The sequence below is a fragment of the Bison bison genome, unplaced genomic scaffold, assembly GCF_000754665.1.
Source record: "Bison bison bison isolate TAMUID 2011002044 unplaced genomic scaffold, Bison_UMD1.0 scf7180017864213, whole genome shotgun sequence".
Classification (NCBI taxonomy): Eukaryota; Metazoa; Chordata; class Mammalia; order Artiodactyla; family Bovidae; genus Bison; species Bison bison.
In genome coordinates, this window is record NW_011494785.1 from 6,831,874 (window position 1) to 6,844,956 (window position 13,083).

A 13,083-nucleotide genomic window follows, 5' to 3' on the forward strand; every position below is an offset into this window, starting at 1 on the left:
ACAGGCTGAGCACTGAAGAACTGATGCTTTAGAACTGTGGTGTTGGAGAAGACTCTTGAGAGTCCCTTGGACTGCAAGGAGATCAAATCAGTCCATCCTAAAGGAAATCAGTCCTGAATATTCATTGGAAGGACTGATGCTGAAGCTGAAACTCCAATACTTTTGGCCACCTGATGCAAATAACTGACTTATTGGAAAAGACCCTGATGCTGGGAAAGATTGAAGGCAGGAGGAGAAGGGGACGGCAGGATGAGATGGTTGGATGGCATCACTGACTCAATGGACATGAGTTTGAGCAAGCTCTGAGAGTTGGTGATGGACAGGGAGGCCTGGTGTGCTGCAGTCCACGGGGTCACAAAGAGTGGGACACGACTGAGCGACTAAACTGAACTGAACTCTGTGTCATGCCCTATGCCAGATTCTGAGAAATATAACCACGAACAAGCCAGAAGCTAAGCCTGGAGCTTAAACTAAAACTTTGGTGGTCTGCAGAACCCCTGAAGAGACTTTGTTAACATGCAGGTCCCCGGGTCCCATCCCAGACAGGGTGTCAGGGGTCTAATGTGGGCACTTTTCATCAAGTACTGTCCGATGGAAATAAGTGAAAGTATTCGTTGCTCAGTCCTGTCCAACTCTTTGTGACCCCATGGACTGCAGCACGCCAGGCTTCCCTGTCCATGGAACTCTCCAGGCAAGAATACTGGAGTGGGTATATGGGAGCCACAAATACAAGCCAATTTGTCAATTTAAATTTTCTAGTACTAATCATATAATAAGGTGAAAAGAAACAGGTGAACTGTTCTTTACAGAAAATTTTAATTATTTTAATACAGAAATAAAATACTTTAATTACATATTTTATCTAACCCAATATACCCAAAGTATAATTCTTAACATGTAATCAATCATAAAAAATTATAAATCAGATATTTTGTTTTCTTTTTTTAGGTACTAAGTCCTCGAAATCGGGTGTGTGTTTCACATTCACAGCGCTTCTCAACTCCAAGTGTCAAGGACACTGTGGGTCGTGGCTATTACACGGGACAGCGCAGTCGTGACCTAGGCTGGATGCCCGGGGCCACAGGGGGTGCAGCGCTGGACTGGATAATGACTGCGAAGAGCACTTAGCAGGTCTGGTGCCCCAAACAAAATATGCGCACGAAGACACCTGAGCTCAGATCTCGCCTCCAGCCTTCCGCCCCTTCCTCGCTGCTTGACCTTGACACTGGAAGCTTCACCTCCAGGGCGTAGACCTCTGAGCCTAGAATGCGCGAATAGTGGTGGTGGGGGAGGGTGTACTGAGCCGGTGTGCGGCGCCCTCTCAGTGTTGGTGAAAGCGAGGCGTCAAGGATGTGGACAGGTTTGGAGATGGCGACAGGGCGGAGCAGGACTCCAGGGAGAGACCCGGGGAGCGATGGACGGGGACTCCCCCACCGTGGCGACTGGAGTGAGGGTTCAAGTTCGCCGGGTGCACTCAGACTGCAGTCCCTGAGGCCACCACGGGGCGGCGCTGTGGGACAGGGACCCTGGGGATGGTGCAGGGACCCCTGGGGCTGGCATGGGGCCCGCCAAAGAGGAGGCGAGAACTGCGTATGAGTAATCACTTCCCCGGGGAGGGGAGGATGGGATCGTTCTGGTTCCCTCTGCAGCAGGAGGGGAAACTGAGGCGAGGACCAGTTCCTTCCCTCACCTTTTGAAAGTCAACCAGCAGCTGCTGTGATGGAAGGAACTCGGGCTTAAGAGTATCGGTGACGTCCCGGCTCTTACCGGACGAGGAACCTTGAATCGCAGGCTGTTCAAGCTGCCAGGGCTGTTTTGTACAGGTGTGATGCCAGTACCTCCCAGCGGAGGAGCAGGACCATTGCCGGTGATGGCTAGAAAGGGGCTTTGCCAACTATCTGATAGGGATCCAGGGTCAACACCTGCACAGGGATTAAAAGGTGAACTTCAAAGGATGAGGGTAAAAAGAACTGCCATGAGCTAAGTACTTAATCTCCTTCCTTTCCAAAACAGCCCATGAGGTCGGTACCACTATAGCACCCATGTTACAGATGAGAAAGCTGAGTCTCAGAGACGTGGTGTGGTTTGTCTGGGGTTACACAGCCAGCAGAGCCTGTCCCCTGACTCCCGGGTTCTGTGCTCACATCTGACCAGACATTAGCTGAGGCTGGAGAGGGGGGCCCTCTTCCTGCCCAGCTGTTGTCCTTCATCTCTGGTTCCTGGCTTCCTTCCTCTCTTCTCAGCCTCTCTGGCCTCGCCTTCCCCCTCCCCCGCCCCAGGTTGCCAGTCCCGTGACTAAAACAAGGAGCCTCTCTGTGTCCACAACTCATGTCCACCAGTCAGAGGGGTCCATGCCCCTGGCCGCAGTGGTGGGCTCAGAGGTGGGCATGTGTCTCAAGCCTGGCTAGTGAGGCTGGATTCTGGGAGGACTGGAACTATTGGAAGAGGGACTCTGCTTTGCCTGCTGGGCAGTTGTGAGCCTGGGCTTCTGGAAAGGTTGCTTGAGCCTCTGATGTTACTTTTAACCCAGAGGAGCTGACTGACCCGTGGCCTTGTGTACTGGGATGCAGCTGAACCATCTCTAGCCTTCTGCCTGCCCCACCCTGCCCCCACCTCCCACCTATCTCCACCACCTCCCCACCACCCACTCACCAGACCTGGGATCTGAGATGTGGGTCCCCCAAGCCCCTACCTCCACAGGGAAAGTTCTCAGCGCCACACTGACAGACGAGGCAGGTGAGCTGAGCAAGATATGTGAAGATGCACAGCTGGTGAGCAGTGAGAGGGGCCACTGGCCGGAATCGCATCAAGGCTTTCATCCTCTTCCCATCTAGCAAACCTCTTGAGCCTCTGCCCAGAGGCTAGTTAAGAGGGTTCAGGGTGTGACACTGGAGACAGACCCCCACACACCCCTGCACCCCAGGCTCAGATTCCAGCTTCCTCACTCAAAAGTGATCTTGAGCAAATTATTTCACTTCTTTGTGCCTGTTGTCTGCAAAACAAGGGAAACAGTGAAGTTCCCTCGTGTCTCCAGAAACCCTAAACATCCTGCCCATTGGCCACAGTCCCCTCTTTCATGAGACCATGCTTTGCTCCTGCCATCCCTCTGCTTAGATCTCCTTCCAGAGTGACCATGGTGGGGCTAAAAGCGTGGCCTCTGAGCACAGGCCATCTGTCACCCAGTCGCACCTGCTGATGAAGGAGAAGGGCACTCTGGTCAGGGGAACTGCAGATGCAAAGGCCCTGAGGCAGGAAGCTGCATAGCCCCACGGGGTCTGTGGGGCTGATTGAGTAAGCTGTGCATCTGCACTGCTCACTCAGCATCCCATCTCCCTCGTTTGCCCCCCATGAGAACTTCTGCTCCCCCTAAGATAGGACTGTGGACACTGGGACCAGACTGAAGGCCCCGGGGGGGCCTCATTTGAAAAATACAACGAAGAACAGGGAGGTCCTGATTCTCATGATGCACCTCTGGAAGAAATGGCATTCAGGCAGCACCGAGACCCTCAATTAAAACTGGAATAATTGGAACAGAGCCAGGAGGAGCAGACAGCCCAGCCACAGTGGAGGGCCTTGGGTGCCCGGGACAGGGGGAGGTTAGTAGGAGGCAGGAGGGGCCCAAGGGCACAGCTTGGCCGTGCCTGGCAGGATGGGGGGTGGGGAGGGAGGTTGGTGCATGCCCTCGGCAGCCAAACACCCTCGCATGGCGCTCTGGGCCTCTCCACGGAGGAGCTGGAAGCTAAAATAGGACTCTATTTTGGGGGCCCGAGGCGAGCTGGAATCACTTTCCTGCCAGACGGGAGAGGTTGCCGCAGTCTCTCCGAGGCCAGGCTCTCTGCCCAGCAGGAGTGGGTAGGTGTGGGCCTTGGCAGTGGGGTGTGAGGTGGTGGGGGGCTCAGGCTGAGAAGAGGGGAAGACAGTGCTGCTCCGGGGCCTGAGGCATTCGTCTTCTCTCTGTCCTCCCAGTTGCCCTGGGAGAGGGAGCTGGGATGCTCCCCATTTCTCTGAAGAACAGACTGAGGTTCAGAGAGGCCACGTAGCTTGTGCCATGCCACTCAGCGGCAGCGCCAGGGGCCCGGATGATGCCTGAGGCTGTGTGCTAACCTCAGTGGTGTACCCAAGCGTGACCTCAACATGCAGAAGGCGAAGCCATGTCCTGAGCACCGACTGCGAGTCCACTCCTCTCCCACGCTAGCTCGGTGACCCCCTGAGCTGCCCCCGGGGACGGAAGCCCCTGTGACCCCCCATTTCACAGGTAGATCTGAGGAGCAGGCTGAGGCCTGGGCTGCCCTGAGTGACTGCGCGACACAGCACAACACAGGCAAGTCCCTTCTCCTCTCCTGGCCTGTCTCCCCATCTGCTCATTTGAAGAGACGGGCTCAAGGTCCGTGTCTCCCAGGGAGGCTGACAGGGAGCCTGGCGGGGCGCTGGAGGGGCTTTTCTAAGCCTAGCCTCTGCTAGCCTCTGCCACTTCCTGTAAACCCATTTCTGGCCCTTCAGGTCAGGCCCACCTGTCTCCAAGGAGAGAGGAATGGGCAGAATGGTTATTATCAGGTCGCTTTTACAGATGAAGCCCAGGGAGGGCAAGCAGGTGGGCCAGGACAACCCAGAGAGGAAGGGGCGCCGCTGGCCCCTCGCCAAGCCTGCCGGATCCCATCCCTGCCCTATCTGCTGCTCCTTCCTGATGCCACCGAGAGCCAGGGCCTTCCTGAGCCAAAGGCTGTGCCCCCGCTTGCCCCCAGCCAGGGTTCTTGGTTGCTGGGAAGGGGGGTGGCAGCAAGGCCATTGCGGGCCCTTTCTCACCCCCATCTCCCCTGCAGAGACCTGGCCAGAAATAGTCCTGTCCATCCTCACCGCGGGTTCCCACCTTGGCCGCTTGCCGTGCTCAGCTGTGCATGTCCTCTCCCGGCTCATCTGTCGGGGACAGGACTGGAGCTACGCATGCCATGCCTCCCATTTTCCCGTCAGTCACCTGTCCTGCCATCCCCCACCCCCATCCCTTGCTGAGGCTCCTCTGGCAGCGCCTGGGGTTCCTGCCCATCTCGTTGCTGAGCCCAGAAAGCTGCCCCATCGGGTCGCATTGTCCTGGCCAGCTTCCTTCGGAGGCCCCAGCGGCAGCTCACAGGCTATACTGAGGCCGGGTCCCCTCAGGGCTGCCGCCCTGCCCGCCCGGGTCTGCGGTGCCTTCTCCCTGCCCACTTCCCACCCGGGCCCACTGGCGGCCATGTTCAGCCTCCAAAGGCCTCTCCCATTTCTCACTCCTCTGCTGCTAGACCACCCAGGTCTCCCCACGACCTGCAGGGAGAGACCCCTTCATCTGCTGAACTCTCCTCCTCTCCTGGCGCAGCCCCGCCTACTCCTCAAAGTAGGACTCCCCCCACATCCACGCCCCCGCCCCATCTCACTCTCCTCTAAGCCGGTGTCCACTGTGTTTGGCTCAGGGCCTGAAACACCATCCACCGCGAGGCCAGAAAGCCTGGGTGGAGCCCCGAGCTGCTGTGTGACCATGGGTAAGTCACGGGGCCTCCCTGAGCCTCTTCATCTGTGGAATGGGGATAATAACAGCATTGCCCTTCCAGGGCTGATGGGGGGGGGGATGTCAGTCAAATGAGAAATCAGAGGTTAAGAGGCTCTGTAACCTGTAAAGCACGGGCATTTCATTGTGAGGGGTTGCTGAGATTAACTTCAAGTTGTAAAGGGGGTGTGTGCACTGGGTGTGAGGGGCAGATTCACGGCTGGGGCTGGAACAGAGTTGCCACGACCCCACCTACAGGCTTCAGGGACCAGCATCCGTGTTCCCCGTCTTGACGGTCAGGGAAGAGGCTGGGGTCACACAGCTGCTAAGCAAGGGTTGACACCAGGCCTGTCCCCAGCACTGGTGTCCCGGAAGCAGCTGGGAGTGGGTTTCTTTGTCCCCTCTGGCCTTCTGGTCATTTCCAGCTTGGGTTTTAGTGGCGTCATAGTCCAGCCCCTGTAGGGCCTCAGCAGGGAGTCCAGCCATACAGGGGACCCCAAACTGCCCCCTCACTGGTACACAGGCTCTTCATCAGCTGCTCTGTTGGTCAGGCTGCCTCGGCCTTTTCCACGGAGCTGCCCCTCCGAGGCTTCTCCTTGAGAACGCCCCTCAGGGAGGGGCTCTCTGCTGGCCTCTCTGCCTCGCTGGATGCAGGCCTGGGGTTTGTCCATCTTGGGGCCCCAGAGCATCCAGCTCCTTCCCCATAGACCCACCAGGCCTCATGTGTGGGGCAGGCCACCATCTGCACCCCCAACACATCCCTGCCCTCCACTCTGACTGAGTGAGGGTCTCCCTGCCGAGCTGGCGCCTCCCTGCCTCCCTTGCTCTGGGCGGCTCTCCGCTTGGCTGTCTGAGTTGCCCTCTGCCTCCCTCTGGCTTGCTCAGAACCTCCGTTCTCCCGCAGGCCACCTCCCTCGCCCACCATCCCCATGTTTCTCCGTCTCTGCCTCTGTCACTGGCTCTCTGTCTGTGTCTCTCCACCTCCCCCACCGCTGTCACAGCTGCTCCTGCATGGCTGTAAAATATGCCCTCCAAACTGTCCACACTCCCTGAACCCTCTCCCACGTCCCTTGGCCCAGGTATTGGCAGGGAGGTCCAGGAGGAGGAGAGGAAGGAGAGGCTTCGACAGCCTGGAAAGAGTTGAGGAAGGGAGATAGCCAGCTGAATCTCTGCTCTGCCAGGCAAGGAAGGTCCCGGAAGCACGAGACACAGGTGCTGGCCTCCAGACCCTCATTCCAGGGACGCCACATCCCAGGAGGAGGTAATCCTAGTGACAGGTGGGGGGTCAGGGGTCTGATTCTGGATTTGGGGCTCTGCACCTGCTTCTCTGTATGGCATCTCAACCCCCCTCCCTGGGCCTGTCTCCCCCCGTCCATGGGGACCAGGGGTCCCTCTTGGCTTCCTTCCCATGGCAGGCACTGTTAGAGCTGAAGCCAGCTCTCAGCCAGCAGGGGCTCTGGCCTACCTGCCCTGTTGCTATGGTACCTGCCGTGCAATGGACAGCTACGGCGACTGTAACCAAGGTTCCCTGGCTGGTGTCCCAAGCTTGAGCATGGAGTGTCGGGAATTGCCCAAGGTCCCGTTTGGCATTGGTGGCAGGGCCAAGGCCAGAGGCCTCAGGACTCCCAGCCCAGAACTCTCTTCCAGCGCCACGGCCCAAGGCTGAAAGGGGCCAGGCCCCAGCTCCATCTTTCCTGTTTGGTTCAGTGCTAAATCCTTTCTCCGAGACCAGGCTCTTCCTTGCTCGCAGCAGGTGCTCAACAAATGTTTGTTCCGCGAAGAAACGGATGAGTGACACAGAACCTCTGAAATCTGCAGCGGCTGGGGCTGATGGCCAGGACCTGGGCAAACGCCTCTGGCTGGGATCCCAAAGGGCTTATGTGGGGATCTTATAACAGATTTGAGGCAGTGAGTGGAGTGAGTTTGGGGGCGGGGGTGCTGGAGGCTACCAGTAATTGGAGGAGGGGGCCAAACTAGACTTGGGTGTCCTCCCAGTTTTGCCAAGTGTCAGTTCTGTCCTTCCCCACCATGTCCCCAAGACCTCCAGCTGCCCTGAAGGATGTCGGAACAGAGCACTAGGTTGTCAGATGTGTCAGGGCCCTGGAGGTCATTAAGTCCAGCGTCTTAACTGTGAAGATGAGGGGAGTGAGCTTCAGAAAATGGAAGAGATTAGCCAGGATCACATGGTAAGTCAGAACCCAAGCTCCTTCTCTAGCCTCCCAGTCCTCACACACTGAGAGCTAAATGAGCTATCAGGCTTCCCTTTAGTCATGGCCGCCAGGAAGCTCAGAGGTCAGTTTTGCAAACTGTGTCTCGTGTGGTCAGCTCATCAAAATCCTGCCTGGAAAGCAGTTCACATGATTTGGATCCAATAATATGCCCAAGACCACTCGGGGCCTGGTCACATATGAAAGTGAAAAGAAAGTGAAAGTGAAGTCGCTCAGTCCTGTCCGACTCTTTGCGACCCCGTGGACTGTAGCCCACCAGGCTCCTCCGTCCATGGGATTCTCCAGGCAAGAATACTGGAGTGGGATGCCATTTCCTTCTCCAGGGGATCTTCCCAACCAAGGGAGCGCACCCAGGTCTCCCGCGTTGCAGGCAGACACTAACCTCTGAGCCACCAGGTCACATATGAGATCTCATTTAATCCAAACAGCAAAGCATGTGACATAGATACGAATGGCCTTTTTTAACAGATGAGGAAACAGGTTCAGAGACATAAATCAACTTGCCCAAAGTCACACAGCTGGTAACTGGTAGAGACAGAATTCAAAGCTAGGACCCCCTAGTTCTCATACTCACGATCTTTATAAATATTGACATCAATGCCAGAGCTCTCGGCTCCATGCCCCGGTGCCAGCGCTGAGTGCGTTGCCAGTCAGTCTTCCACATCTACTCTCACCCCGTCCACAGGGAGCTCCTTGAGGAGCTTGTGGAGGTGGGGCTTGGTTTTGAAACTCCTCCCCTTTCCAATCCTGGGAGCCCCAGCCCTACACTGTCCTTGTGGAAAGATTCAGGTGCTGGGGGTTTGCATTTTTAGAAAGTCTGGCAAACACAGTCCAGAATTCTGTTAGTGCTTAGCCTAAGCAAACAGCCACAAGAAGGAAAAAAAAGTTAAAAAACAAACGAAAAAAAGGCACAAAGATGTTGATCACAGCGTTGTGTATCTTGGAGAAATACTGGAATTCATCCACTTACAGGAGGGAAAGGGAGCCTTGGAAGAAAAGCTGTGACAACCTAGACAGAGTATTAAAAAGCAGAGACATCACTTTGCCAACAAAGGTCCATATAGTTAAAGCTGGTTTTTCCGGTAGTCCTGTATGAATGTGAGGGTTGGACCATAATGAAGGCTGAGCACCAAAGAATTGATGCTTTTGAACTGTAGTGTTGGAGAAGACTCTTGAGAGTCCCATGGACTGCAAGGAGATCAAACCAGTCAACCCTAAAGGAAATCAACCCTGTATATACACTGGAAGGACTGATGCTGAAACTGAAGCTCCAATACTTTGACCACCTGATGCGAAGAACTGACTCATTGGAAAAGACCATGAGACTGGGAAAGATTGAGGACAGAAGATGGGGACAGAGGATGAGATGGTTGGATGGCATCACCGACTCGATGGCCACGAGTTTGAGCAAGCTCCAGGAGCTGGTGATGAACAGGGAGGCCTGGCGTGGTGCAGTCCATGGGGTCACCAAGAATCAGACATGACTGAGCGACTGAACAACAACACCACCCTGTGGTTAGGATTCTGCACTTTCGCTGCTGAGGCCCAATGTTCAATCCCTGGTCAGGGAACCAAGATCCTGTAGACTGCGCATCGCAGTCAAAATAATAAATAAACAGATAAATAAAACCACCAGTATCATCAGCTACACCCTCACCCTGCTAGGGGTTTTCTCAGCAGTGCGGCCACAAGGACTCTGTATTAAAAAAAAAGAAGAAGGAAAATGTGTAGAATCCACCAATACCAATAAACACCAGAAAAAGCTACAGTGAGAAAAGCCAGATCCAGGAAGAAGCGGCCAGGGTCACAGCCACGGGAGCTAACTAAGGCCTGACACAGATAGGGCGAGGATTTGACGGGGTCAAACAGCTGAGTTGAATGCCTTCTAGATTCTTTTCTATTTCTCTTTAAGCAGTGTGAGTTCATAAGGAAAATGAGTTGTTTTTTTTTTTTTTTTGGAAGCTGGCAGGAAGGAAGCAAGCAAAGATGAACCTACAAGAATTAGGCCCCAGTGGTGGGGCTTTTATTTGGGATGCGGGCGGCTGTCAGCTGCGTGAGTGGCACCCTCTTACACCTTGGCCCCCACCTTGGTTCCCCTTTCTCCCAGGGCTGTGACTGAAGGAGGGTAGACAGGGGAGAGGCAGGGTCCCCACTCTCTGGCTCCACAGGAGAGAGGGGCAGGAGCTAAGGAAGGGCTTGACGGCGCCTCCAAGGCCCCTTCTGTGACTACAAGCTTGTGATAGCTAATGTTCTTACACCCCCAGATTCAGCGATCTCCCCCCACCCCCATTTCAGGGCCGCCAGGAGCTGGGAGTGAAGGAGTGAAGCGAGAGATCAGAGGAGCTGCTTGCTGGGGAGCAGGGGAGGGGAAGGCAGGTGGGAGGGCTGTGAAGGGAGCAGGTGGGAGAGCCAAGGTGAGTCAGCACCGATGGAGCAGCAGGCTTGCAGCCTTGGAGCCTCCCTGCAGCTGTGTGCTCGCCTCTGAGCTCTGGGCTGGCTCCGCTGCGCGCCCCGCCCCCCCCTCCGAGTCCCTGTGCTCCCCACCCCATGTCCTCCACTTTGATACCCCCGAAAGTCCTTGCTGCGGGCTCTCGTCAAAACTTGCCTACCCTGTATCACATGCACATCTCAACAGCTACAGGGGCCTTTCTTAAGGAGCTGCTGTCACGAGCGTCTGAGCGAAGTGGCCAACCAGTGATGAGGAGGGTGTTTAGGAGGGATCTTGAAGTGCCCCCTATCGCTCTGGATGGGAGGCCCGCTTAGGGTGGACCGCACACTCTGTCCCCCTGGTCCTTATGGGAGCAGGGCCGGACGACCTCTACCCTGTGTTCCAGGCGGAAGGTACCCGAGTCTGAGGTCCTCTTTAGCTACTGCTGGCTGCCCTGGGTGCCAGAGCATCATTGAAATGAAGCAGGCAGGAGGGGATGAGGTCAGTGAGTCTTCCCCCGGGCCTGCAGGGCTGGATGGAGGGATGTCGCTGGGGTCAGGGAGCGAGACCCTGGGGTGCGCCCACCTAAGGGCCCTTCTGAGAACATGGGCAGGCGAGCAGCCGCACTTGTGTCTGGCTGAGTGGTCCCTGTAGGCCCCTTCAAGGCCCCCAAAGGTCATGGGTGCACTCTGGGAAATCTGGATAGGGACAAAGGAGGAAGAGAGGAAGCCCCTTCCACCCTCTCTTAGCCCGGACCTCAGGAAGAATGGGAGTGAAGGGGAAGCTGGCCCCTGGGCCTCTGACAGGTCTCACCTTGGTTCAGAGCAGCCCCTTAGTTCTCTGGGCCTCCATTTCCTCTCTGAGACCAAATCCTTGCCCCACCTACCTCGAAAGGTGTTATGCAGGTAATAAGAGACATTGTGACGAGCTCTGGGCGCTTGGCCCCCTTTTCTAGGAAAGAGGCCCCAGGGTGTTTTCTTAAACTGTTAAAGCACGTGGAATGCACCACGATTTACCCAAACGGCCAACATGAAATGTGGCCCTTCACAAAGCAGCCAACCGCCCTTGACAGCAGCTGAGCCTGCCTCCGGTTCCCTGTGTTTCCTGAGAGGATGGGCATCTGTGTAGCAGATTCCTGGGAACAAGGAGGGTGCCCTCTGCTTCCTTGTACCCCGAATGTTGGGCACACAGTTGGCACATACAACTCAAAGATTCTGGGATAGACTAGCAGGGATGGTCACAGGTCCACCTGGTGTGTATGCCTTTTGCCAAGGGACTTGACCGTGCTCCCAGAGGACGGAGTCAACTTCCTACCCTTTGAATCGTGACCTGGATTAGCGAATAAAATGCCATGGAAGTGACGTTATACAAGTTCAAGATTAGACTCAAGAGACCTTGCAGCTGCTGCCTTCACCCTCTTCGACTGCTGCCCCAAGACTCCGTGAAGTGATCTGGTGTAGCCTGTTGAAGGAGGAGAGGCCAATGGAGGAGAACCGAGGCCCCCAGGCCGGCAGTGAGACCTACTGCCCGACATGCGAGTGAGTGAGGACCTTGTGGCCTGGCTGACCTCCATGCTAAGCAAGGCTGCTGGAGTGAGCCCACAGAAACAGGAGAGGAGCTCCCACCAGCCCACCCACACAACCTTAGAAAGAATAAACCAGTGTTGTTTATGTTTAGGGTGGCCTGTTACACAGCACAAGCTAACCGAAGCCTGAAGAAGGGAAGAGGCCCATCCAAGGCCCCACAGTGAGGAGAGACCAAGCCCAACTATGACCACGCTTCCCAGCTGCCCCCAGCGCCCTTCTGGCCGCAGTGTCCCGCAGTCAAGCTCATCAGCCCGGCACCGTGTGTGTGTGTATTTCGAGGGTGTAAACCAAGTAGGTCCTTGCCAATTTCCCCTGAGTTACAAAGGGCTGGCTGGCATCCACACAGGATGCCCATCGTCCCTTGAAAGGACGGCTCATTCCATTCTACGGAGAGTGAAACTGAGGCCAGGAGTTGGTGGGCAACTTGCTGACAGCCACACAGCTTGTTAATAGCAAAGGTCTGACTCAAGCCCACTCAGGCCTTCTATGCCCATTTAGGATCCTTTCCACTGGCTCCCAGAAAGGAGACCAGCAGGTAACAAAGTTCTCTCCAAGGGTCAGTCTCTCAGAAAAGGGCACACACATATACAACTATACAATACACACATACATACCACACACACACACATACACACCATACACACATACACAACACACATACCACACACATACATATACACAGATACATACACACCATACACAGATACATATCACACATACACACCACACACACATACATACCACACATATACAATACAATACCACACACACATACATATACACACACACCACACACACACACATGCATACCACACTTACATATACTTCATACACAGAGACATGACACACACACACACCCCATACGCACACACATACCACACAGAGACACACATCATGCTGATCTCTCTCTGCCCCTCTTTCTCTCTGTCTCTTCTTCCCAACCCTCCGTTTTCAACCAGCCCACCCCTAATGGACCATATACTTTATTAAAAATATATAGTTACAAACTCCATTGTCGATCTGGGCTGGGCCTATGGGCCCAGAGGGACCGCAGGGAGGGACGGCCCTTATCCTGCTCCTTGGGGTCCCACTTCTGCACCCAAACCCAACACTATCCAGGGGCCAAGGCAGCTGGCTCTAAGGGCCTCGAGGGACCAGCCAGCTGGGCGGGGAGGGGGCAGGGTGCCCAGAGAGGGCCTGCACCGCCTAGTCCTGCGGGTACACATGGCAGAAGGTGGATTCGGTGCCTCCATCTTTCCATTTATAGATATTTACAAAAGAAAGTCATGAGCAACAGACCACAGTCATGCAGAAGAAACGCCCCCC